The 26,338-nt window shown below is 34.8% G+C and overlaps 1 long non-coding RNA gene across 4 annotated transcripts in view; it reads right to left on the bottom strand.

The window, feature by feature from the left end:
- LOC116421402 overlaps positions 1-26,338 on the bottom strand; it is a 125,349-nt gene that overhangs the window by 11,121 nt on the left and 87,890 nt on the right. The gene's annotated exons all lie outside the window — the stretch shown is intronic.

Raw genomic sequence — 26,338 nt, 5'->3', positions numbered from 1 at the left:
AATTCTTGGTTGTAACCCTAAGTATTTTGCCTTCAAGAATTTGGTATTCCAGACCTACCAATTTCTTAGTGTAGCTGCTGCTAGATCCTGGGTAATCCTGAGTGTTGCTCCTTGATATTTGAATTGTTTTTGTCTGGAACCTTGCAGTATTTTTCCTTGAGATTATAGTTTTGGAGTTTTGCAACAATGTTCCTTGGGATTTCCTTGTGGGATCTCTTTCCAAAGATGATTGATGAATTCTTCCAATGAATATTTCCCATACTGTTTTTAGAAATTTGGGACATTTTTCCTCAGTGATTTCTTGAAGAATGCTATCCAGGGTTTTTTTTTTGTTTGTTTGTTTTTTTTTCATTTATGGCTTTCAGATCAATAATTTTTAAATTGTCACTTCTAGATTTATTTTCCAAGTTGTCTGTTTTGCATTGAAGTATTTTACATTTTCTTCCATTTTTAAATTCTTTTTTATTTTTTTGACTGATTCTTGCTTTCTTATGGAATCATTAGCTTCCATTTGTTGTGCTCTAGTTTTCAATGTGTGATTTCTTCAGTTAGCTATTGTATCTCTTTTTTCCATTTGGTTAATTCTACTTTTGAAGTTGTTTTCTTCAGTGGATTTTTTTTTCTGCATTTGATCAATTGTATTTTTTAAGAAGTTTTCTTTAGCCATTTTTTCCTTCCTTTTTCAAGTTATTGACTCTCTCTTCCATACCTCTCATTTATTTTCTCATTTTTCTTTTACTCTTTCTTACTTGCCTTTTAAAGTCTTCTAAGAAGCCTCTTTGGGCTTAAACCAATTCATATCACTCTTTGAGATTTCCTCTGGGCATTTTGTCCTCGTCTAAGTTGGTGTTTTGATCTTCCCTGTCACCATAGTAGCTTTCTGTAGTCAACGTTCTTTTCTGTTTCTTGTTCATTTTCTTTCCTTTTCTTTTGGTATTTCATATATATATATATATATATATATATATATATATATATTTATGGTTGAGTTCTGCTTCTGGAGTAAAGGTGTACTGTCCCAAGCTTTCTGAGCAGCTCTGAGACTTGGCTTAGAGCATAGAAGCTCAATGTGTTTATAAGGGGTAGCTCTGCCTACTCTTTTCAGCAAATAGCCTGGTTTCCCAGAGTTTGCCTCAGAAGGCTAGGACTAGAAGCTGCCCCACTGAATTGCTCCTGAGTCAGGACTGAGAGTCTGAGTTGCTGATTTGCTGTTATTAAGACACTCACTTTCTCAGAGTCTATTTGAGCAGGGGTGAATACCATTTTCACTCCAGAAAGATTGACCTTTCTTGAAGTTTTTCCAATCTCTCTTGAGCTGGAGAGATTTCATTCCATTAGACTCTGCTTTAGAGGTTTGGTTCTATGTGTTTTTTGAGGGAGAACTTGAACAGCTTCCTGGCTTCACTCTGCCATTTACCTCTGAAAGTTTCTGGTGACTTCTTAATGGTCAAATACAATGGCCTTTTCTTAGGCTTTATTCTCCTTGACTTTTATATAGTTGTTTAAACTGCTGATTACTATTTCCTCTTTGATACTCTCTTCTCTCTAGGTTTTCAGGATGTCACTTTCTCCTAGTGCTATATTGAACCCTTTTTTTCCATTTCTTTTTCTGGATCCTTTTTTAGATTATCTTCTCAAACTATAGGTGAATCTCTGGGTTTTCTCAAAGGTCTTATTCTCTTCTCTATCTATTCTATTTCATTTGCTTTACATTGATATAAATACCTTCTTTATGCTACTGACTCTCAAATCTATATTTTCTGGCTAAAACTCTCTGCTGAACTCCGAACTTGCATATCTAGCTGTCTTTTTCAGAAATTGGTAATTGAATGTCAAGTAGACATCTTAAACTCAACATGTCCCAAAGGGATTATCTTTTTCTCTAAAAACTCCTCCCTTCCTACCTCCTCTATTGCTGTAAAGGCCAATACCATCATCCTAATCCCTTAGGCTCACAATATTGGAGTCATTCTGTACGCTTCATAATCTCTAATCCACCTATATTTGATCAATTGCCAAGACCTATTGATTGCACATTTGGAATATCTTTTGAATATGCATCTCTTTCTCTTTTAATTAACACTACTACCATCCTAGTGAAAACTCTCATCACTTCATTATTGCAGTAGCTGGCTGATGGGGTTTTCCTGTCTCAATCTCTTCTCACTCTGAGACAGGTCCTGTCATGTCACCTCCCAAATCAATCAACTCCGGGACTTCTTATTGCCTCTAGGATTAAATCCAAAATGCTCTGTTGAACATTAAAAGCTGTCCTTTACAATGTAGCTCCCTCATAAGTTTTCAATCTCCTAACAACTTCAATATATACTGTTAAGTATAGATATATAATGACCTGACTATTTAACAAATCAGTTGGTCCATCTCTTGGCTCCAGGTACTTTTTCTGCCTGGTCCCTAAGATTAAAATGTTCTCTCTCCTGCATCCTGACTACTCACTTCCCTAATTTCTTTTAATCTTAACCAAAATTTATTTTTTTCATTAGAAGTTTTATTCATACTTCTTAATTCTAATTTCTTCTCTTATAAATTATTTCCTCTGTATCTTAAAAATAGCTTGCTTTGTATATATTTGTATGCATGTATTCTCGTCCATTAGATTATAAGCTAATTTTAAGCAACGATTGTTTTTACTTCTTTTTGTATCATTAGGGCTTAGCACAGTGACTGGCACAGAGTACAGAATAAATGTTTATTGACTGATTAATTAATTGATGATTATTATGGAGGTGATTATGATAATCATGGTGATTGTGATGATGAAGAAAAGGAATAGAATTGTAATAGTGGAAGTACTGATAATGGCATTGATAGTAGTGGTGATGATAACTATGCTTAAAATAATAACAATACCTACTATGTATATATATATATATATATATGTATATAAGCTATTCATAATTATTATCTCATTTGAACCTCAAAACACCCATGGGAGATAGTGCTAGATTATTGTAGTAAATAATTATGGTTTCAATACGAACAATGAAGAGAAAAAAAAATCCCTGATTAAATATTTAGTTAACTATAACCAATGTGTATATCATAAAATATTAAAAATAGTATGCACTATAATTAAGTTGAAATTCTACTAAAATGCAGAAGTAGTTCAATATTAAAAATAAATAAAAATGATCATAATTTTAATTATGATCTTACATCGATATTAAATCAGAAGATGAAGAAAAAGGTTTTAAGAAAATAAACATTCGTTTACCTTAAAACATACTAAAAACCATAAATACAAATGGAATTTTCTTTAACATGTTAAAAAAAAGTATCTAAAACCAAGAATTAGCATTACAGTTTTCAGATGAAGAAATTAAAGATATATATAGTACTCTAAAGCTCCTCTAAATCACTATTGATTAGAGAAATGCTAATTAAAACAACTTTGAGCCCTACCTCACATCTCTCAGATTGGCTATAATGACAGGAAAAGATAATGACAGATGTTGGAGAGCATGTGGAAAAATTGGAAACTGTGCATACCCTTTGATCCAGCAGTGTTACTACTGGGATTATATCCCAAAGAGATTATAAAGAAGGGAAAGGGACCTGTATGTGCACGAATGTTTGTGGCAGCCCTTTGTAGTGGCTAAAAACTGGAAACTGAATGGATGTCCATCAGTTGGAGAATGGTTGAATAAATTGTGGTATATGAAAATTATGGAATATTACTGTTCTGTAAGAAATGACCAACAGACCAATTTCAGAAAGGCCTGGAGAGACTTACATGAACTGATGCTGAGTGAAATGAGCAGGACCAGGAGATCATTATATACTTCAACAACAATACTATATGATGACCAGTTATGATGGATCAGGCCATCCTCAGCAACGAGATCAACCAAATCATTTCTAATGGAGCAGTAATGAACTGAACCAGCTATGCCCAGAGAAAGAACTCTGGGAGATGAATAAAAACCATTGCATTGAATTCCCAATCCCTATATTTATGCACACCTGCATTTTTGATTTCCTTCACAAGCTAATTGTACAATATTTCAGAGTCTGATTCTTTTTGTACAGCAAAATAACGTTTTGGTCAGGTATATTTATTGTGTATCTAATTTATATTTTAATATATTTAACATCTACTGGTCATCCTGCCATCTAGGGGAGGGGGTGGGGGGGTAAGAGGTGAAAAATTGGAACAAGAGGTTTGGCAATTGTTAATGCTGTTAAAGTTATGTATATATCCTGTAAATAAAAGGCTATTAAATAAAAAAAAAAGAAAAGAAAAATTGGGACACTAATGCATCATTGGTGGAGTTATGAAATGATCCAACCATTCTGGATAACTATGCCCAAAGGGTTATCAAAATGTGCATACCCTTTGATGAAACAGTGTCACTACTAGGTTTGTATCCCAAAGAAATCATAAAGGAAAGCAAAGGACCTCCATATGCAAAAATATTTGTAGCTGCTCTTTTTGTAGTAGCAAAGAATTGGAAAATGAGTAGATATCACTCAATTGGATAATGGTTGAATAAGTTATAGTATATGAAAGTAATGGAAAATTATTATTATTTTAATGATGAACAAGCTGATTTTAGAAAGGCATGGAAAGATTTACATTAACTGATGCTGAGCAAAATAAGCAGAACCAGGAATGTTCTGTATACAGTAACAATGTAATTGTATGATAATCAACTATGACAAATGTGGCTCTTCTTTGTGCTTCAATGATCCAAGAAAATCCTAATAAACTGAATGCAAAATGCCATCTGTATACAGAAAGAGAATCAACATAAGATGTGTTCACTTTTTTTCTTTTTCTTCTGTTTTATTATCAAGTTTTTTTCTCCTTTGTTCTGATTTTTCTCTCCCAACATGATTCATAATGAAATGTTTAAAAAATGAATGTATATGTATAACCCTCCAAAAAGATGTTTTCACATGTAACCTGGGAAAATAAAATTTAAAAAACCAATGAGAACAAGAACCATTCCCCTGTAGGTTAAATGATCAAAGGATATGTGCAAGCAATTCTAAAAGGGAAAAAAATAAGCTACCATATACCCAAATATCATATTACAATGTGAAGTGAAATGAAAATTAAAACAACTTTGAGGTACTGCCTCAAATCCATTTTATTGCTAAAGATTACAATTTTTTAAAAAAATAGTTACTGAAGGTAATGTTGAAGAAAAGGCATATTAATATGAATTAATCCAGAAATGTGAAAATAAATTTGGAATTACATTCAAAAATTGTCTATATTGCAAATACATTTAACTTAGAGATAATATTATAATTACATACAATTGCATTACATATAATATAATATAATATTGTTATGTATCTGAAAGACATAACAGAATTAATAGAAAGCACCCATATATTAAAAATTAGTGTTAGCATTTTTTTGTTTTAGAGAGGATTTGGAAACTAGGGGGGATCTTCACCAAGTAAAGGATGGTGAAAGAATATTTTATGGATGGAATGATACTGGACTGTAAGAAATGATAAAAAGGATAGAATCAAAGAAAAGTGGAAAGAATTGTATAAATTGATGCATAGTAAATGGAGAAAAACCAATCAAAAACATTATTTAATAACAATATATTAAAAAGCAAAGAACTAAATTAAACTTAATAAGACTCTTGATGAAGCATGATTTGCAACTCTTAATAGAGATTAACTAAAGATACTAAATTAATTATATTTCAAACAGTCAAGTTACCTGTTCTACCAGGCTATGTTTATCTGATTTCATGGGAAGTCCTTTTTGGAGAGTGATGAGGAGAAAATGGAACAAAGGAAGGAATAAAGGAAGTAATGATAGTCTTGATCATTTTACAAAAAGAGAATAAATGGAGATTAAAAGTGTCAATGAAGCATATTTAAAAAGCACAAAAGAAAACAGAGAATTCCAGAGTAAGGGACTGGCAAGAAGGAAAGATTTGCTATCACACATATACACAAGCATATACATATGTACACTATGAATCAAACATATATATGTATTTTTATGTAAACTCTCTATGAAATGTATTTGAAATTTCATTGCCAATTTCTTTCAATTCTTTTTACTTAGAAACAGTCATATTTGTTTGGATTTGTCAAATTCAGAATAACAAAATATTTAAATAAAATTCCTGTGAAAAATAAATAATAAAAATCTTATGGAAAATGATTATGGATAATTATGAATACTACCTCATAAATATTGAGAAGAAAAATTATTAATAACTCTAATTTCCCCTAGAACCAAACGATCATCTCTTTAATATAAATATTCTACCAGTGTTATTATAAAGCTCTTTGTGTTCCATAATCTCTGCATTGTATGTTCTTTATTCTCTGTATCACACAGAGTACAAAGAAGAAGCCCATATAGTGATTATGAGCAGATTATATATCACTAATAGGAATTTAGATGAAGTAAAGATAAAATTAGTTAGGCTAAAGAATGTCATCAGGAAATCGCATGATCAAAAAAGAAGATGGATTGGTCATGTGAACAGTAGGGCATAGTAGTTGGTGGATAGACCATTGCTGATATTCTTCTTCTCCCATTTAGAGTGGAACCTCTGTGGCAAACTTATAGAAGAAGAATGGATAAAATAGTCACAAAGAGTGAACAGACAGGAATAAGCTGTCACTTGTGGCATCAGAAGAAATATCCAAATTATTGATAAGACAGATCCTTGTGGGTGGATGTGGGTGTGCATGTGTGTGTAGGGGGCAGGGTGAGACATCTAAAAGGGATAATAGAGATTATGATAATTCTGGGGATGCTGACAATGATTAACATATATAATATTGATGATTGTGTTTATAGTGCTGCTGCTGATGATAGTTATGTTGATTCATATAATTAAAATATTTTTGATATTGTGATATTGATGGTGGGGTTGCTCATTGTAATTGTGATGATGGTCTTAATTATGGTAATTTGGATGATAATCATGGTAATAAGAAAAATGGTCAGAAGATTTAATATTAGGAAGGGCTTTCAGAAGAAGGGGTATAATTAAAAGAACTTTCAAGGGTCTTTTTCCCTAGATATCTATGCGATTTTTTAAATTGGACAATTTTTTTTTAGTTAACATGATTATTACCAACTTTTGTAATTAGTGAAATAAGTGCAATTAATAAAAAGTTCATTAATCCTGCCTCTTCTTTTTTAAACTTAGTCATTTAGCAACTAGGTAGATTTTTACTTTTGTTTAATAAGTCCTTTTTCTAACATTGAGTTTTTTTCACACTTTATATTTTTAATTATACATTTGAAAAAATATTTGTTTTCACAGAACAAAATTCTTCCTTAAATGTTTTTCTTTTCCTTCAAGAAGGTATACCTTATCTTAACGTTAAATATTTTATAAAAGCCTTGAAGAGTAACAACAGAGAGATACTTATAAGATAAATTTCTGATAGTATTTAATTTTTTTCTTTGATATTATTGATACTACCATACTTTGATATATTAACTACCTCAGATTACTGTGTATTTTCCTTTTCATGATATTTCCCATTTCCCCTTTATGCATTATACTCCTAAATGTTTCTTTTATTTTCTTTTTTTTTAATTTTCTTTTTTTTTTATTATAGTAACTTTTTATTGACAGAACCCATGCCAGGATAATTTTTTACAACATTATCCCTTGCATTCACTTCTGTTCCGATTTTTCCCCTCTCTCCCTCCACCCCCTCCCCTAGATGGCAAGCAGTCCTATATATGTTGAATATGTCGCAGTATGTCCTAGATACAATATATGTATGCAGAACCAAACAGTTCTCTTGTTGCACAGGGAGAATTGGATTCAGAAAGTAAAAATAACCTGGGAAGAAAAACAAAAATACAGTTTATATTCATTTCCCAGTGTTCTTTCTTTGGGTGTAGCTGCTTCTGTCCATCATTGATCAATTGAAACTGAATTAGGTCTCTTTGTCAAAGAAATCCACTTCCATCAGAATACATCTACATACAGTATCGTTGTTGAGGTATATAATGATCTCCTGGTTCTGCTCATTTCACTTAGCATCAGTTCATGTGATTCTCTCCAAGCCTCTCTGTATTCGTCCTGCTGGTCATTTCTTACAGAACAATAATATTCTATAACATTCATATACCACAATTTACCCAACCATTCTCCAACTGATGGGCATTCATTCATTTTCCAGTTTCTAGCCACTACAACAGGGCTGCCACAAACATTTTGGCACATACAGGTCCCTTTCCCTTGTTTAGTATCTCCTTGGGGTATAAGCCCAGTAGTAGCACTGCTGGGTCAAAGGGTATGCACAGTCTAACATTGAGTTTGACAAAATTTGGCAAGAATGTTTCAAATACCAGAAATTCTCAAACACCTACTTGCATTTTTATTCAAATTACCTGCTAACTATAATTATTCATATGTGTATATATATGTATACATATATATGTAAAACATGTTTGTATATATATTCATAAAGCAGATTCTTCAAGGAAGTATTTTATTCAAATTATATGTTATATGTAATTAAAAAGTTTTAAAAAAAATTTTGTTGGTGGTAATCTATTGGTGAGATTTTTCACTAACTAAATAGAATTCTTGTCAATTAGTATATAATCTTGATATTTTATTGTGATTTCACAGCAAATACAGCTTTAGTTATATAAGCACTTTCAAATTCCTTGGATCTGTTTGAGAATTTATAAGACATTTATAGTTAATTGTAGAATGTATTAATGATTTTGGAGATACTTTGGATGCATGGAATAGGGATGTAAAGTTAATAAAATTATGTTCAACAAATGTAAGGGTTTTTTACATTTGTTTATCTTTATCACTAGTGATTCTCCCCCTTTCATCTACCAAAATTTTCATTTCCTTATGGATACTAAAAGTCTCACTGCTCAGTGCCTTACTGCCAGCCCACGTTCCCCTATGAGCTATGCTTCTAGCATTAATGTATCTGCCTACTAATGTACTCTAGCTTAAATAAGTACATTTTCTTTTTCAACATTAGCTATGGGATTGATGTTAGCATAAATGGGATGTGTTAAGAATCCTTTTACTATGCTGCTTTTATTTGATTTGCCTTTACAGGCAATATAACAATTGGTAATTGGGGGAATCCTCAGAACACTGATTTCATTGTGGAAATGCCACTGTAAGGTATCCAAAGCTTTTTTTTTTTAAATGGACCTTACTGTTTTAAATGATATTTTTCCAAAAAATGAGAAATATACTGAACTTTAACACCTCAGTTAGAATGCTGCCTCACACATTTATACCATGGGACACTAATTTTACTCTCACCTTTTATATCCAAATCTATGTAAATAAATCTCTATCCATTTATCTATCTATCTGGATATAACAATAATTATACTAGCTACCTTGTGGGGTGAGTATGAGGAAAACACTTGATGAACTACATAAATGTGATACAACTAATTTTATGTAAATCTCTAATGGTTTCTCTTTTATCCTTGAAAGAAATAAATCCTAGCTCCCATACAAATATCAATTTTCAACAAATTTCATGATACAATTCTCCTGCTTTTACAAAATCTCTCCTTGTAATAGTGACACTTTAACTTTCTTCTGATAATTATGCTGAATCACTGATGCTGAATTATTTTCACAGAACTTTGTAATGAAACATGAAAAAGCTTGTCTTGTTGTCTCTATATGTGTTTAACATGGATATTCTTTTCCTACTTTGAGATGGCCTGCATTTGCTACTTACTATACCTGTGATTTTGGATAGGCCACTTCCCAATCTGTATTCAATATCTTTATCTGTGAAATGACTAAGTTGGACTACATTATTTCTATGATTACTTCCAAACCTAAATCTTTTGATACCACATACATTTTCATTCATTCATTTATTCACACACACAAACATATAAATATATGTATAATCTATAAATTTCTTTTTAGAAGGTCACTTTCAGCTCTAAATTGTATTATCTTATTATTTTCTGCCTCTGTGTTCCAAAATCCCCTTCAATCTCTAAATGTATTGATAATGATCTACAGTATTAATCTGTCTAAACACTTACTTAAATCATTAAAGAAACATTTCATTATTTTTGTTAACTCCCTCTTCATCAGTAAATACCAAAATACCCATTCGCCCACCATATGAAATGGTTTTAATGCATTGCTTTGACCAAAAAATAATCACAATGTGGGAAATCTGATAAACTTCTCCAATGGTGGTCCTTGGACAATAAACACATAGTCCTTTGCTGAGTCTATGCTTAACTCCTTTCCAATTTTGTAGAGCCAGTCGGTTTGTGTTATAGCAAAATGAAATATTGGACAAACATGTTATTGGGGATAATAGCCATGGGATCCTCCATCCATCCAAAATCCATCCATACCTCTAGGGCTAACCTTAAAAAAAATGAGGAATTTTTCAGAGATAGACATATGCACATATGTTTGTGTATTTATTCATGCAATAAACATACAGTAAACATTTATTAGTACTATCCTAATTACTGAGAAAGATATATAGATTAATAAGGTCTAGCTGGTGCTTTCAAGGAATTTATCCAGAAAGAATAAAGAATAATTCAGAAAGGGTAATGTGTATTCTTAGTGATATGACTATAAATTGTTCAAGATCATGAGAGTGAGAATGTTATCATTCATTTTTCTCTAGATTGTTCTTCTGTGAACTTTATCCTATGAAATTTATAAAAAGTCAGAAACGAAACAATTATCCATAAAACTGTTCTTTTAGCATGTTTGATGTGCCAAACCCGTTTTTTATGGGGATGTTCCAGGCACATAATTTAATTGTTAGGCTTCCATATTTACTTATTGATCTGTGACCAGAGACTTTAAAAATTAGGCGCATACTTTACTGGTGTCATGGTTGAACATTTTATTGTATGAACTACAACATTTAGCCAAAAAGAGGTTTTATTTGACCTTCTGTTTGTAGAGTTCAATGATGATTCCGAATACAAAATTTTAAGGCTTATAATAGGCTTCACATCCATAATTTCATTTGGTACTCATAATTCTGAGAGGAATATAATTTAAAAAATCTCATTGTCAGATAGGACTGAAATCAGGAGAGGACTTTAAAGCTCATCTAGACCTTTGACAGATATGGAAACTGAGGCACACAATGTTCAAATGACTTGATCAAGATCTCATATTTGGGTTCCTTCAGAAATAAAAGTTTTTCTGTGTCCAAAAGGTCTCTCAAATTATGTGTCTCTACTGGGTCTTTATCCCAAAGAGATCACAAAATAAGTGAAAATGATTAACATATGCAAAAACTTTGTGGCAGTGTGGCAAGAAACTAGAAATTGAGTAAATACGCATCAATTGGAAATGGCTGAACAAGATATGTTACATGTGTATAATGGAATATTATTGTTCTATAAGAAATGATCAGCAAGAAGAATTCAGAAAGGCTTGGAGAAACTTACATGAACTGATGCCAAGTGAAGTGTGTATAATAAAAAAAAAATTAATGTGATAGTCAGTTGTGATGGGCTTGGCCCTTTTCAGCAATATGATTCAGAAAAATCCCAATAGACTAATGATGGAGTGAGCCATCTGCATCCAGAGAGAGAACTATGGAAAGTGAAGGTGGATCATAACATAATACTTTCACTTTTATTATTGTTGTTGTTGTTTTCTTGCTTGTATTTTCCTTTCTCATTTTTTCTCTTTTTATCTGATTTTTCTTATGTAGTTTGATAAATATAAAACTATTTTTAAAAATAGTACATTTTTTATTTTTCCCTCCCTCCAAAACATTCCTAAACAATTTGATATCTTGCGATTTTTTTAAAATCATTTTGGACAACTTTAGTATCTGCAGAAAGTTGTTATTATTTTGCACTCAAGTGAGTCTCCCTTCTTGTAACTTCAACACATTGGTCTCTCCATCAATGACAACAGGGCTTCAATTTGTCATATTTGAAGGCTCCAGATATAAAACTGGAAATTACAACTGACAAGCAAAGTGAGCAAAAATCTGCTATGGTCAAGTGAGCATTAAAAGGGTTGAGAATCATAATTAGATACTTATGAATTGTATTAATTCAAGCCAACTTTTAAAATGTATTTGTTCCTCATCTATTCTATTACCTGGTTCTATTAACACAGAGATAAAATGAAACAAGTCTGGTCTTAAGTGCTTTAGAATCAACTGGGAAGAAATAGCAATATACATAAAATTTATAGAAAGTGATATATCAGAACATATAACATGTTCATAACTATATTGGCAACTATATCATTGGTTTCTTTTGTGATACAACATATTTAATTTTATATATTTACAAACATTATTCTGCTGAATCCATAGGCCTCACCATGCTGCCAAGGGGGTTAATTCCCCCCCCCATCTCTCTGTCTCTCTCTGTCTCTTTCTGTCTTTCTGTGTCTCTCTGTCTCTGTCTGTCTGTCTCTTTCTTTATCTGTCTCTGTCTCTTTTTCTATCTCTTTCTGTCTCTCTGTCTCTGTCTCTTTCTCGCTGTCTCTCTCTATCTCTCTTGTCTCTTTTTTTCTCTCTGTCTCTCTTTTTCTGTGTCTCTGGCTCTGTCTCTTTCTCTCTCTCTCTCTATCTCAATGTCTCTGTCCCTATCTCTGTCTCTCTGTGTGTCTCTCTGTCTCTGTCTCTGTCTTTCTCTGTCTCTCCCCTTCCTCTCTCTCTGTCTCTCTGTTTTTCTCTCTCTGTTTCTCTGTCAGTCTCTCTCTGTCTCTGTCTCTCTCTGTCTCTTTGTGTCTCTGTATTTCTGTCTCTCTCTGTGTCTCTGCCTCTGTGTGTCTGTCTCTGTCCCTGTTTCTGTCTCTCTGTGTCTCTCTCTCTGTCTGTCTGTCTGTCTCTGTCTCTCTCTCTCTCTCTCTGTCTCTTTCTGTGTCTCTCCCCCTTCCCCTTCCTCTCTTTCTGTCTATCTGTCTCTGTGTCTCTGTCATCTCTCTCTGTCTCTGTTTCTCTTTGTTTCAGTGTCTTTCTGTCTCTGTCTCTCTGTGTCTCTGTCTCTGTTTCTTTGTCTTTGCCTCTCTCTGTGTCTCTGTCTGTCTCTGTCTCTGTCTCTCTGTCTCTCTGTCTCTCTTTGTCTCTATGTCTCTGTCTGTCTGTCTCTCTTTCACACACACACACATACACACACACAAACTGATCAATCTCTATCAAGCCCCCACTATGAGTTGATCTCTTCACTAAGTACTAAGAATACACAAAGAAACAAAAGGCAACTCCTACTTCCAGAAGCTCACAATCTCAGGATGCACAGAAAACCTTAAGCAGCATTGTTGTAGTAAGAGAACAGGAGAGAGCCAGTCCACAGCCCTTCACTGTGCTCACATGCATTGTAGGGCTTCTGTCATTTCAGTCACATCGGACTCTTCCTGATCCCATTTGGGGTTTTCTTGGCAAACACCTGGAGTGGTTTTTGCCATTTATCTTACCTGCTCATTTTACAGATGAGGAACAGGAGGCAAACAGGGTTAGTTGGATTTCAAGTCAGGCCTTCTTGATTCCAGGCCTGGCTCTCTGTCCATTGTACTATAGAGGTGTCCATTCACAGGTATGGAGGATAGCATATGGATGGTGATTATTTCAGAGTAACTTAAAAGGAATGATTAAACAAGTAAAAAAGGAAACCAAGAAAGATGGGTAATAAAAACTTTAGAAGGGATCATATGGAAGGAACCAAGGTAGAGATTTGTAATAAACAGTGTCAAATGCTACAAATAGATTAAGAAAAAAATTAACTAAGAAAGGATTGTTGAATTAGGAAGTTTGAAACACTGGAAATCATTAAGAAAGTAGTGAAAACATTAGTCATATTAATTTAGGACTAAAAAATACCTATAAAATAAGGTAGTCAAAAGCAAAAGCAGTTTTTTGTTTCTGCGTTTTCCTTCCAGTTTATTGTGACATTTCCCTCTTTTGTGTTCTTCAAATAAGACTCCATCTTCCTGACTTCAGGTCTTTTCACTGGCTGTCCTAAAATTCCTAGAATGTTCCACTTCTTTGTGTTTGTCTTCTAGCTCACCCTCTATATATAGTTCTTCTATACTGAACTAGTTCTTTCCCTCAGTTGATTTTTTTCTTTCAATTTATCTTGTATGCAGCTTGTTTGTACATAGTTATTTCCATTTTTTATCCTCCATTACACTGAGCTATATCAGAACAAGGACTGTTTTTTATTCTTTGATTTTTTTTTACCTTTCTTTCTATTCCTAAGCAGTTCCTGGCACATACTAGATGCTTAATAAATATTAATTTGTTGGTACACTAAATATATATAAAAACATAATATGATATAATGTTTCATATTATTAAAAATATTAATAGGAATAGTACTGGTTGGCATGAGACTTAATTCTCTCATCTGCAAAGTGAAGGTTTTAGTCCTAGGGGTCTTTAAAGCCAATCTTACCTCTACAACATTTATCCCAAATTCAGCTTGTTTTCATTATGGAAACTATTTAAATACATTCAGGCAACAATTATGCTTTCTATTCAACTTTTGCTTCCTATACTTCTTAACCCCAGTACTTTCATCTACTCTAAAATTCGTATAGTTTGGAGCTTCCTCACTATCCTGTTTGCCCTCTCCCACCATGACTATTATCTCCAACTCCTTCCTTCTGTAATCACCTAAAATTTTAAAGAGGGACAGTAAGTTTCATCTTTCTGAAATCTAGACCTCCACCTCACTTCCTGGCTATCTGCAGACTATCTTGTCCCTTGCATTTTTTCTCCTTCCCTTCTTGGATTCTTTTATGTGTTCTAATTCCTTATCACAACATAAGCTCTTTGAAAGCATTAATTGTCTAACATGTCATTATTTGTGTCATCAGTGCTAACTGCCTAGAACACAGTAAGAGTTTAATTAATGTTCCATCTTTCTATCCCTTTATGTATATTTCTGTATATCTATCTCTAGCATTTTTCTCTCTGTCCATTTATTATCTGTCTCTCTGAGTGGGACGAATGAAGATTTCTCAGAGACTGTATGTAAAGTAGATCAGACCCTAAGTCTAAATTTCAGATTCCTGAATCTTGAATTAATGGAATTAAAGCATTGCTTATGCCAACTAAGGAAGCATCTTATTCATTGGTGAACAATCCCTTCTGTGTTCCTGAAGAATTCAGTCCAACCAATGAATTTAAAAATCAAGAGGGTAAGGGGTGGGGTGGGGAGGTGGAGAACCTGCAGCCTTTCAGCTAAATAACCCAGCTTCTGCTTCAGTACTGCACCACACCTGCTAGACTCCCTGGTGAGTGTGCTGACCTGCTTCTTGCAAGAACTGAATCAAGTATTTCTGATTTTATCCAGAGACGCTTCACAGTAGTCAATTTGGATAAGAGGAGTCTAGCATCCTGTCCCATGCAAAGTAAATTCCTTCATTGTTCCTATCCAAAAAAGACTGTCTTATTCTGCATCCTGAGTTCATTAACTGTCAAAAGATAGAATGCTTTATTGTTGGCTATTCAAACTTGTGATTTGTCAGCATTCTTATTTATCTCAAATTTGCTTGTTTTTACAATGTTGTTGTTATTGTACAAATTGCCTCTTCCATTCTGTTTACTTCACTATGCATCAGTTCCTACAAGTTTTTCCAAGTTTTTCTGAAATCATCCCTTTAATGATTTCTTATGCAATGGTAGTATCCTCTTACACTAATATACTGCAATTTATGAATCTATCTCTAATTTATAAGAACATACCCTTAATTTTCAGTTCTTTACCACTACAAAGTAATGTTATAAATACATGCAAATACACACACACACACACACACACATACATATACACACATATAAAATGTCAGATCATGGAAGTGGGAAATACAGAACACCAAAATGTGGAGAAATAGGTGATCTAGAACACCAAGACATCTAGACCATGAGGCCACAGAATACAGGACGTCTAGACAGCCAGGCTGTGGAAGATGGGCCATCTAGACATCTAGGCTGGTTAAAATGTAGATGTAGAACACCAAAATGTGGGAGATCTAGACATCTGGGCCACAGAATGCAGCAGATCTAGAATACCAAGATGTGGAAAAGTGATCTAGACCATGAGGTCATAGAATCCAGGTCATCTAGACTTCCAGGCCACAGAAGGCAGGACAGCTAGAAAACCATGCCATGCAAAGCATAAGGCTACAGAAGGTGGGCCGTTTAAACTATGAGGCCACAGAAAGCTGGCCATCTAGACTGTCAGGCCTTGGCATCTGGGTCATCTAGACTGCCAGGCTATGGAAGGCAAGCTAGCTAGAAAACCAGGCCATGGAAGGTAGGACACCAAGACAGCCAGGCCACAGAATGCAGGAGATCTAGAATACCAATACATGGGAAAGAGTGATCTAGAACACTAAGATTATGAGAGCAGTGATCAAGAACACCAAAATGTGTGAAGGTGGTGATCTAGAATACCAAGGCTGGAAAAATGATCTAGATAACAAGGCCATGGAGGTGGGCCATCTAGAACACAAACCCACAGAAGAGAGGCCATCTATACAGCCAGGCCATGGATGCCAGGTTACCTAGAGCATAAATCCACAGAAGGTGAGCCATTTAAGCCATAAGGCCAGGGAAGGCTGGCCATCTAGAACACCAAGACACAGAATGTGGAATGTGGAAGATCTCAAACACCAAAACATGGGAAGCCATGAAAAATTGATCTAGACCATGAGGCTACGGAAGCCAACCCACCGACAACTCCAGGCCATGGAAGTCAGGTCATCTAGACCACGAGGCCACGAAAGACGGGCCATCTAGAATGTCAGGTCATAGAAGTCAAGCCACGTAGACTGCCAAGCCATGGAAGGTAGGAGATATAGTCACCCAGGCCATGGAATGCTGCAGATCTAGAACGCCAAGATGTAGAAAGGCAGGTCATCTAGACCATGAGGCTATGGAAGCATAACATCTAGAATGCCAGGCCATGGAAGGTGAGCCAGCTAAAAAACCAGACCACAAAGGCCAGAGCTTCTAAACCATGAGGCCACAGAAGGCTGGACATCTAGAACACCAGGCCACAGGATTAGAAAGATCTAGATAGCCAGGCCACAGAATGTGGAAGATCTAGAACACCAAGATATGGGGAGCTGGGTGATCTAGAACGCCACAGCATGAAAAGGTGATGTAGACCATGAGGCCACAGTCTCTCTAGAACTCCAGGCCATGGAAGTAGGGTGAGCTAGACTATGAGGCTATGAAAATTGGCCCATCTAGAACTCCAGGCCACAGAATCCAGGTCATCTAGAACTTTAGACCACAGAAGTTGGATCATCAAGACAGCCAAGCAATAGAAGCTGAGCCATCTAGACCATGAAGCCACAGAAGCCAGACTTTCTAGAAACAGGCCATGGAAGTCGGGTTATCTAGAACACAGGCCACAGAAGGTGAGCCATCTAGACCATGAGGCCATGGAAGGCAGATCATCTAGAACATGAAGCCACAGAAGCCGGGCCATCCAGGCCACAAATGCTAGAAGGCCATAGAAGGTGAGCCATACAGACTCCTCAGAAACGTGAGAGATCTAGACAGATAAGCCATGGAATTCAAGAGATATAGAATACCAAGCAATGGAAAGTGGGTGATCTAGAATACTGAGACTGGTAAAAAAGGAACTAAAATGGAATTTTAAAAATGTAGCTAAAAATAGAACACCGAGGGGTGGGAAGCTGGGTGATCTAGAACACCGAGGCACAGAAAAGTGACCTAGACCATGAGGCCACAGAAGCCAGTCATCTAGAACTCCAAGATATAGAAGCTGGGCCATCTAGAACATGAGGCCATGGAAGTTGGGTCATCTAGAACTCCAGGCCACGGATGTTAGGGCATCTAAGCCACAAGGCCAGGGAAGCCCGGAAATCTAGAACTCTAGGACATAGAAGTTGGGCCATCCAGAATGCCAGAATCTATCTCTAATTCATAAGCACACACTCTTAATTTCCAGTTCTTTACCACTACAAAGAAATGTTTTGTATATGTACACACTAAACACATACATTATCCATCTCATGCTGGAGTGTTCAATGAAAATTGGCATCTCTCCTATAAAAGCTTGCCAAGCCTTTTCTAGGTCTACTTATCCTTGGTTTGCATCCACCTTTCACCCAAGGATGGCTCCAAGAAACTGTAGCATGCACAGCAGGCACACCATGGTAAATCCCTTTTGGCAGACAGGCTAAACCAGGCTGAGGATAATTGGCAGCTCAAACCCATCAGCAGGAAAGGAGAGATCACCAAAGTAGGCAAATACATCCCCCAGCAGTATGGAGGGATGGATGAGAACAATTTGTTCCAAAGGTCATGAAGGCAGCTGAAACAGGTGCTGGGGAATGCTCAGAATTTGCTCATTCATGGAAGAAATGTAAGACTCCAAGGTCATCCCCTGCATCCCGGGCCACCGCCAGTCATGCTGACTTTTTTTGGGCTGCTAGACTTTGATAACTTTGGGAAAAAAAGTGAGGTCCATGACTTTGTGCAACTCTGCATCAATTAAATCCAATTTATTTAAATCCATCACCCCATCATGTCATTGTTCCTTTTTTAAAAAGAAATAAAGAAAAGATCAACAACCACAATATAGATGCCAGAGTTCCTTCACCTTTTACTGCCCTAAGCAATTGTCTGTGATCATAAAATGCAGATAAGGAGGTTTCTATGTGAAAATTCATTATGTTACTGAAAGCATAGGTGGATATCTTCTCCCTTGTAGACTTTTTAAGATGCACTATTTTTTATTTGCAAACATATTTACCATTTGGGTAAAGATAAAAACAGAAAGTTCCGGCCTCTAGTAGCTTACCTTCTTCTGGGAATTTTTTTAATGTACACAGATAAGTAAATACAATATACATACTAAGGAACAAAAATAAATTCAAGAGGGATGGAGTGCTAATAAGGGAAAGTACCTAGAAAAGTTTTGTACTGATCTTCATTTCAAAGAAAACTTAGGGGTCTAAAGGATTGAATTGTAGAAAGAGTGTATCCCAGGCAAGAGAAAATGGCAAAGCAAGGGAAAGGAATAGTAAGCTACCTATCCTTAATCACTAAATGGATGGGGCCTCAGTCACACTGAAACCTGTAAAAGACATTCCTTTAAAAAGGACAAGGTCTCCCATTGCATTCAAGGCCATCTGCACCCATCCTATTTATATGTGGTCACTAGATCCAGATGGCTCTGGAGGGGAAAGTGAGGCAGGTGACCTTGCCCAGCCCTTTCTCACTTAAATCCAATTGCCATTTTTACTGTAATGGAAAGTGAATTTCAACAAACATTTTTAAAGCACCTATCACCTTCTATACATGGTGTTATGCTTTTAGGAATTCAATAACAAACATTAAAGATTTCTTGGCCTCAAAGAATTGAAGAACTTTTGAAACAAAATTGGAAAGCCAAGTAGGAAACCACATTGGAGAAACTTAATGTCAGACTGAGTATTTTACGTGATAATAGGGAGCAACTAAAACTATTTGAGTAATGAAGTGATATGCTCTGATCCATATTTCAGGAATATCATTTTGGTAGTTGTATGAAGAAAAGGAAAAAAATGAAGGGGACTATACAGTTCAGGTGAAAAAGATGATGGACCTGGCACATAGGAAGTACTTAATAAATGCTTACTAACTGACATTAGAATAGAGGCTATGAAAAGTATGAAAAAAGTGAATGATATAAGAATTGTTAGGACACAAGATCAATGAAACTTGCCATGGTTGGGGGAATGGGAAATAAAGGGAAAAATCAAGTTGTGAACTCCAATGCAGAAAATGTAGTAGTGAATTTAAGAGAAAGAAGGAAGTGTGGAAAATAAGTGGATTATCAATCAATCCATCAACAATTATTTACTGAGTACTCACTATGGACCAGACACTGGGAATACAAAGACTATGTATAAAACAATCCCTATCCAAAAATGCATAGACATGCATATGTACATATATGGACATTGCTAGTAAATTTGAACCATCTGCTACCTCCATCACTTTCAAAAATTTAGACAATAAATAAAATGATAAATCAAGTACTGAATCATAGCATTTGTCAATTTCTGGAGTATAATGCTCACAATTAAAATTTTACTATCAGGTCTCTATCTGGCTATAAGGCTATAAGGTTCAGCATACTGCTACATACATATAGACATGTGCACCTACAGATATGTGTACATTTATACATGAATGTCCATATTGTGACATATTGCAGTTCCCTTGCAAGTCAAGGCAACAACCTCCTGATGCCATTGGTTCTCTTGGAGAATAAAGGATGAACAGCAACAATAAAGGCACACACATACATACATAGTGAATAGAACTTTAAAGTTTGGAAATCACTTTACAAATATTATCTTTGTTTATCTATAGAACATCCCAGAGAAATGTGGTATTATTTTCAGATTTTCTCCATTTTTCAGATGAAGAAGCTGAGACAGACAGAAGTCATTTATGAGAATGAATTTGGATTCAGATCTTCCTCACTCCAGTATAGCATTCTTACCCCTGTACCACCTAGCTTTATGTGTCTGTATATATATAAAAAAAATATGGATATGTTTATTTATTCATATATATAATATATATAAAACAAGTAAAAGAAAATCAATGCCAATAGAAAATCAGTGCCGATAAAGTAACTAAATATAAGATAGTCTGAGGGCAAGAACACAATACTTGAGCCTATCAGGTTTTGACAAAAATATAATGAGTTTTGTTTTTGACACGTGTAGTTTGAGATGCCTGTGGAATAGTCACCTGGAAATGGCCTGCAGTCAGTTATTAATGGAAGCCTGAAGTTCAGGAAAGAATGTAGGCTTGATACTTAGAATTGCCTGTCATCTGCATAGGGATAATAACTGAACCCTTCTTGGCTGATGAAATCACTTTAGGAGAGAATTTAGACAAAGAAGTGAAGAGAATCCAGGACAGGCTTCAGGGCATTTCAAAATAAGCCACTGATAAGCTTAAGTGATTTTCTCTAATTGGAGGAATTTTAACCAGTGTGTCAAATTAATGATATTCAAGTAGCAAAAGAGAAGAAAGATACATGTTTTAGGAAGAGAGAGAGAAGAGAAACTTCTGACATTCAAAATCCAACCCAATTTGGTAAGTGCTTTCTATGGCTAATGAATTCCTGGCCTTAAGCTAGGTCAATTTGTAGTACTCTTTGTACCCCAAATTGGGCAGAATGCTTCACTTTCCAGGTTCTATAGTTGCTTCTTTCCTTTTCTTTTTCTTTTTTCTTTTTCCCTTTTTTCATCTATAAATCTTATGGAACTATCAGGAATTCTTTCTCTCAAGAGAGTCATGGCAGGAACTCATAATTAGCCCCTTAATTTCTGATTTACCTTCTTTTTCTTTAAAGAGATAAATGAGTATAAATTTGAATTCATTTTAATTTTGCTTTGGCAATTCTTGTAAATATTACCCCAAATTCTTGAGATAATTGAAGGCATAACTGAGTCTCAAAACTAGGAATGTCTATCAGTAGGCCAAATTTTTAAATATATAGTAGAAAGAGTTTAATGAATGTCATCAGAGATATGCATGGATGAAAAAAGAAGATGGATTGTTTTTGTATTGAGAATAAGGAACAACCTTTGTTGTTTGCTTTGTTTATATCCATATATAGTTAAATGTTGAAGGACAGATACAGTCAGGCAGTCAATAAACATCTTTTAAGTATACGCCAGGTGTTGGGGATACAAAAATAAGGCAAAAGACAGCCTTCTCTCAAAGAGCACACTAGGTAGAATCCTTATAGTACATTTATGGGTGAACAAGGAAAAGAATGGAACAGGATAAACAGTTAAGGATAGATTATAACCTGTAACCAGATGAAATCAAATTATTTTGAGTATTTGATTAATGGAAATGATCTTGGATTTGGAATCTGAAGGAGCTAAAGTTAGGCTTTACATTTGATCTTTCTCTTCTTGAACCTCCACCATGCAATCCCCATCCCCATGCACACTCTCATCTTATATTTCACACCTATAAATCTAGGACCATTCACTGAGGAATTTTTTTATATAAAGATACATACATATACATATGTGTATATATAACTCCATACATATATACATGCATATATATCTCTGACATTATCTCCCATACTATGTAGCACTTCTGCTTTTTATGTGAAATTAGTCCTACCACCTCCCATCCTCTCCATTAGTTTGTTCCCACTCTCATTCCCACTTTCTTTCTAATGTTCAATATCTCCCTATCTACTTCTTTTTCTATTCATTATAAACATGCCCTTCATTTTAAAATATCAAAATCTATCATATCTGCCAATTATTGTCCTGTGTCTCTCCTTCACTTCTTAGGTAAAATCCTTGTAAAAATAAAAAGCTTTTACATATACTATGGACAATAATGTGTATAGTATAGGATTATACATATACACATACATGGGACATAATTGTCTTTATCAAGTGCCCTCTCCTGACCAGTCACTAGTCACCTCCTTAGTTCATATACTCAGCATCTATCACTAATGCAATAACCTTATAAATGAACTCTTTTCCTTAAACTTCTCTTCATCCTAAGTTATTCTTCATAGATATGCAAAGGTGATTTTCCTCAAATATAGGTCTGACCATGTGAACTTCTTATTCAATAATACTCCAAAGGCAGCTGGTCACTTCCAGGGTCAAATATAAATTCTTCTGGCATTTAAGGTTCTTCATAGTCTGACCACTTTCAATCTTAACACAACATTCCCTTTCACAAAGTCTACAGTCTAGCTATACTGTATTATTTGCTATTCCATCAGCCATCCTGTGTCTTTGCAGTGGCAAAGACACCCCTACCAACCGTGACTGATATATTCTCCCTCTTTATGGTTTTCAGAATTCCAAATTTCTTTAGGAAATAGATTAAAAAAAAATGCCCAAATGTTTATTTTCTTCTGATTCCGTAATGACTAGTGCCTTCCCCACTAAAGCCTATCTTCCAAATTCTCTGCCTGTATATCCTATATACAGATTTATGTGCATGTTGTCATTAGAATATTAGATTCTTGAGAGAAAGAATTATTTGATTTTATTTTTATATTTCTAGTATTTAAACATAGAACATGACATATTGTAAATGTTTAATACATTTATAGCTTCATATATTCATAGTAGCTGTGCTATCTTGTGAAAGTCATTTCACCTTGTTAAGCCATGGTTCCTTCAAATATAGGGAAAAAACAATTACCCTATTTATCTCACAAAATGATTATAAGAACTTTGTACTTTGTAAAAATTAAAGTATAATAATAGTAATATATAGTATTTATATTATATAATATATAATATGTGCATATTACATGATATGTTATATAATATATAATTTGTATAAATTGCATAAGAGTATAATTTATATCCACTTACATACTGTTTTAAGTTTTACAAACTACTTACAAATATTACATAATTTTGTCCTTACAAAAATCCCGAGAGGTAGCCACTAGTATTGTCTCCATTTTGCTGATAAGAAAATTGAGGCAAACACAAGTTAACTATCTTGCCCAGAGTAACACAATTAGTAAAAAGATAGGATTTGAATTTAAGTAATTCCTGGAAATCAAGGTTTTCTCTCATTCCACATATCTGCCTCTGTATCTAAAAATGTTAGTTGCCATGACTTTCAAAATCTCAGAATTGCAAAATCTAGGCTTTACAACGATATCCCTGAAAAAATATTCATAAAGCCACTGTTTGTATTCCTCCAGTGGCAGGGAACTCATTAATTCCCAAAATAGACAATTTCATTATTGATCAAAGGAGCTAAAAGTGAACTCATAGGTCATCTATGCCATTTAAGGAAACTGAGGGCCAGAGATTTATAATAGCTAGAACAGTTAAGCTCATTAAGGTTCTTTTTTTTTTTTCCCATTACATCCAGACAGCATTTGCATATTTTTAAAATAGGACTTAATTCTCCTTCCTCTTTTCAGTAGAGCTAAGCATCTCATCTGGAATCCTGCTAATAACCACTTTTAAGACACTTAAAGAAAAAGATCATTTTCCCTGTAAGGTTTGTCTTCTCACACCTGTCAGTCAGTCACTTGCCTTTTCTTGGCTACCAGTTACTTCTCAAAAGGGGCAGTTTCACTAACTGATTTCCAAGTTTCTTTCCAGCTGTAATTGTCTATAAGTCTCTCTCACCCTCTCCTCCAATGTTCCTCAAATCTCTAATCCACTTAGGCCTTCTCCTTTGGGCCCTATGAAGGGCAGACTGTGCATTCTGCCTGGTGTGCATGTGCCAAACCCCATCCATTGTGGCTTTTAGAGCACTCTTGAAAGTTTGTTTATTCCTTGCCTGCATAAAAAATGAGTTGTGTTTGCAGTGATCTGTAGGGTTTCATGAATATTAATCTCGGGTTGGTTCTTTGCGGTTATTTTAAGGCCTTTTGTACCCTGTGCAAAGAGAAATGGGGATATAATTTATCTCTTTGTCAATCTCAGGATTTGAATAAGGCAAGTAAATCTCAGGCTTCCAACAAGCTAGATTCCTGAAGAGCATACGTACAAAAAATATTAGGGTTTTTTTTTCTTTTTAAAAATTTTATATTTATTTGCTTTTTGACTTGGGGCTTCAGAGTACTCTTGACAGGTGACAAATATTCTCATATCTACTGGGTTTGTGTAACCAGTCAGGAAACAGTTCTGCAAATGGGTGAAAAATGCAGAAATCGAAAAGGCAGTTTATGAGTCAATAAAATTTGTAGTGGATTAGTTAACAGTTGTCAGTCTCTGGCTAGCACAGAGGAGGAAGGCCAACACTAACATGCAAGATACAGTATATTAACAGGTCATTAATGTCAAGGACAGCATGGATTTTGTTGTTTGTACAGGGCTTTCTACTAGACTATACTTCAATATTTCATGAATCTAAGACTCCATCAAGTGTCAGTGTTTGTGCCATTGGGTAGTTAGCTAGAGCCCAAGTAGGAATTCTTTAACCCTAAGGCAAAAACTATTGTTGTGTGAGGATGGATTTGCAGGGTATTAGATGGTGGCTCAGAAAACAGACTGGAGTAGAGCAGCAGTGGTATAGACACTTCTATATTTGGCAATATAGTCTGTTCCCCAGAATATAAAAATCATAGGAATGGCAATTGCCCCCAGGAATAATTAGATTCCACTCTCAGGAAAGTAGATCTCCTTAGATATATCCCAGTTTCCCTTTCTTCTGGTCTGTCTCAAGAATCTCCATGTTAAGAAAAGGACAAAAGGCAGTGATGTTCCATCTTTCAGTACTCTCTGGATTCCATTGTAGACTCTCAAATTTTTTCCAAAATACCTTTTCCTTCCCCTTTTCAGCTTTTATATATTAACTTCCTCCACTAGAATGTAAATTCCTTGAATGCTAAAACTGTCTTCCCTTTTTTCCTTTGTGTTTGTAATCCCAGTATTTAACACAGTGGCTGGCACGTAAAAAAAATGCTTAATAAATGTTTGGTGATGTGACTGGTTAACTTGTCTGTTATTACTCTGTAACAAAATCTGATTTATTTTACATACATATATATCTAATCTAGATAGATATAAAGAGAGAGAGGGAGAGAGAGAGAGAGAGAGAGAGAGAAGAGTTTCTGAGTATGAAGATTAAAATACTGTTTGTTCAGCCTTCCAATAATAAGCCTCTTCTTACTAAACTAGGGTGCTACTAAGATGGCTGACACAAATTCTGTTACCAAGTCCATGATAGAAGCCATTACAACTTGGTAGGACTTGCCTATGCTTGTCTATGTTAGCATAACTTTCATGGCCCTATGATCATCTCAAACACACAATCAAGCATTGTAGAGGGATTTAGTGGGAGTACTATACACCTCATTAGTACCCTACCTCCCAGCTTTGGTTCAATCATTTTTCAAAACTATAATTAAATTAAAATTACAAATAAGCTAGTGAACAAATAAATGAATAGATAAGCATCTTATCTATTTATAAATAAATATAATTAGATAAAAATGTACTTATAGATAAGATACAGATTTTACTTAAGATACTTAACTATTGGTCTATTTGCTCACTAGTTTATTTTTTCATGTGGGATTTTTGCTTATTTATTTGTTTTGCTTATTATTAGTCATTCATTTGGTTGTTTGTCTTGTGAATAATTGATACTGGAAAGGAGACTGCCTCTAAATTCAGGGAACAATTGGTTATTTACTGGGTGACCTTGGGCAAATCATTTAACTCATTAAGGCCGGCCTGAGTTTCAGAATTTGCAAAAAGGAAAAGACTGGAGATGATTCCCTTTGAGATCCTTCAAAATTCTAGGTCTGTATGGTATTTTATTATGAGGTTGTACAATTTCAAGAATGGAGGGAAGGCTGTCTGTATAAAGACACTGAGAGGAGATGAAA

The sequence above is a fragment of the Sarcophilus harrisii genome, chromosome 2 (genome assembly GCF_902635505.1).
Source record: "Sarcophilus harrisii chromosome 2, mSarHar1.11, whole genome shotgun sequence".
Taxonomy (NCBI): Eukaryota; Metazoa; Chordata; class Mammalia; order Dasyuromorphia; family Dasyuridae; genus Sarcophilus; species Sarcophilus harrisii.
Note: the sequence above shows the minus strand (reverse complement) of the source record. Positions and strands in the feature narration are given on the sequence as shown.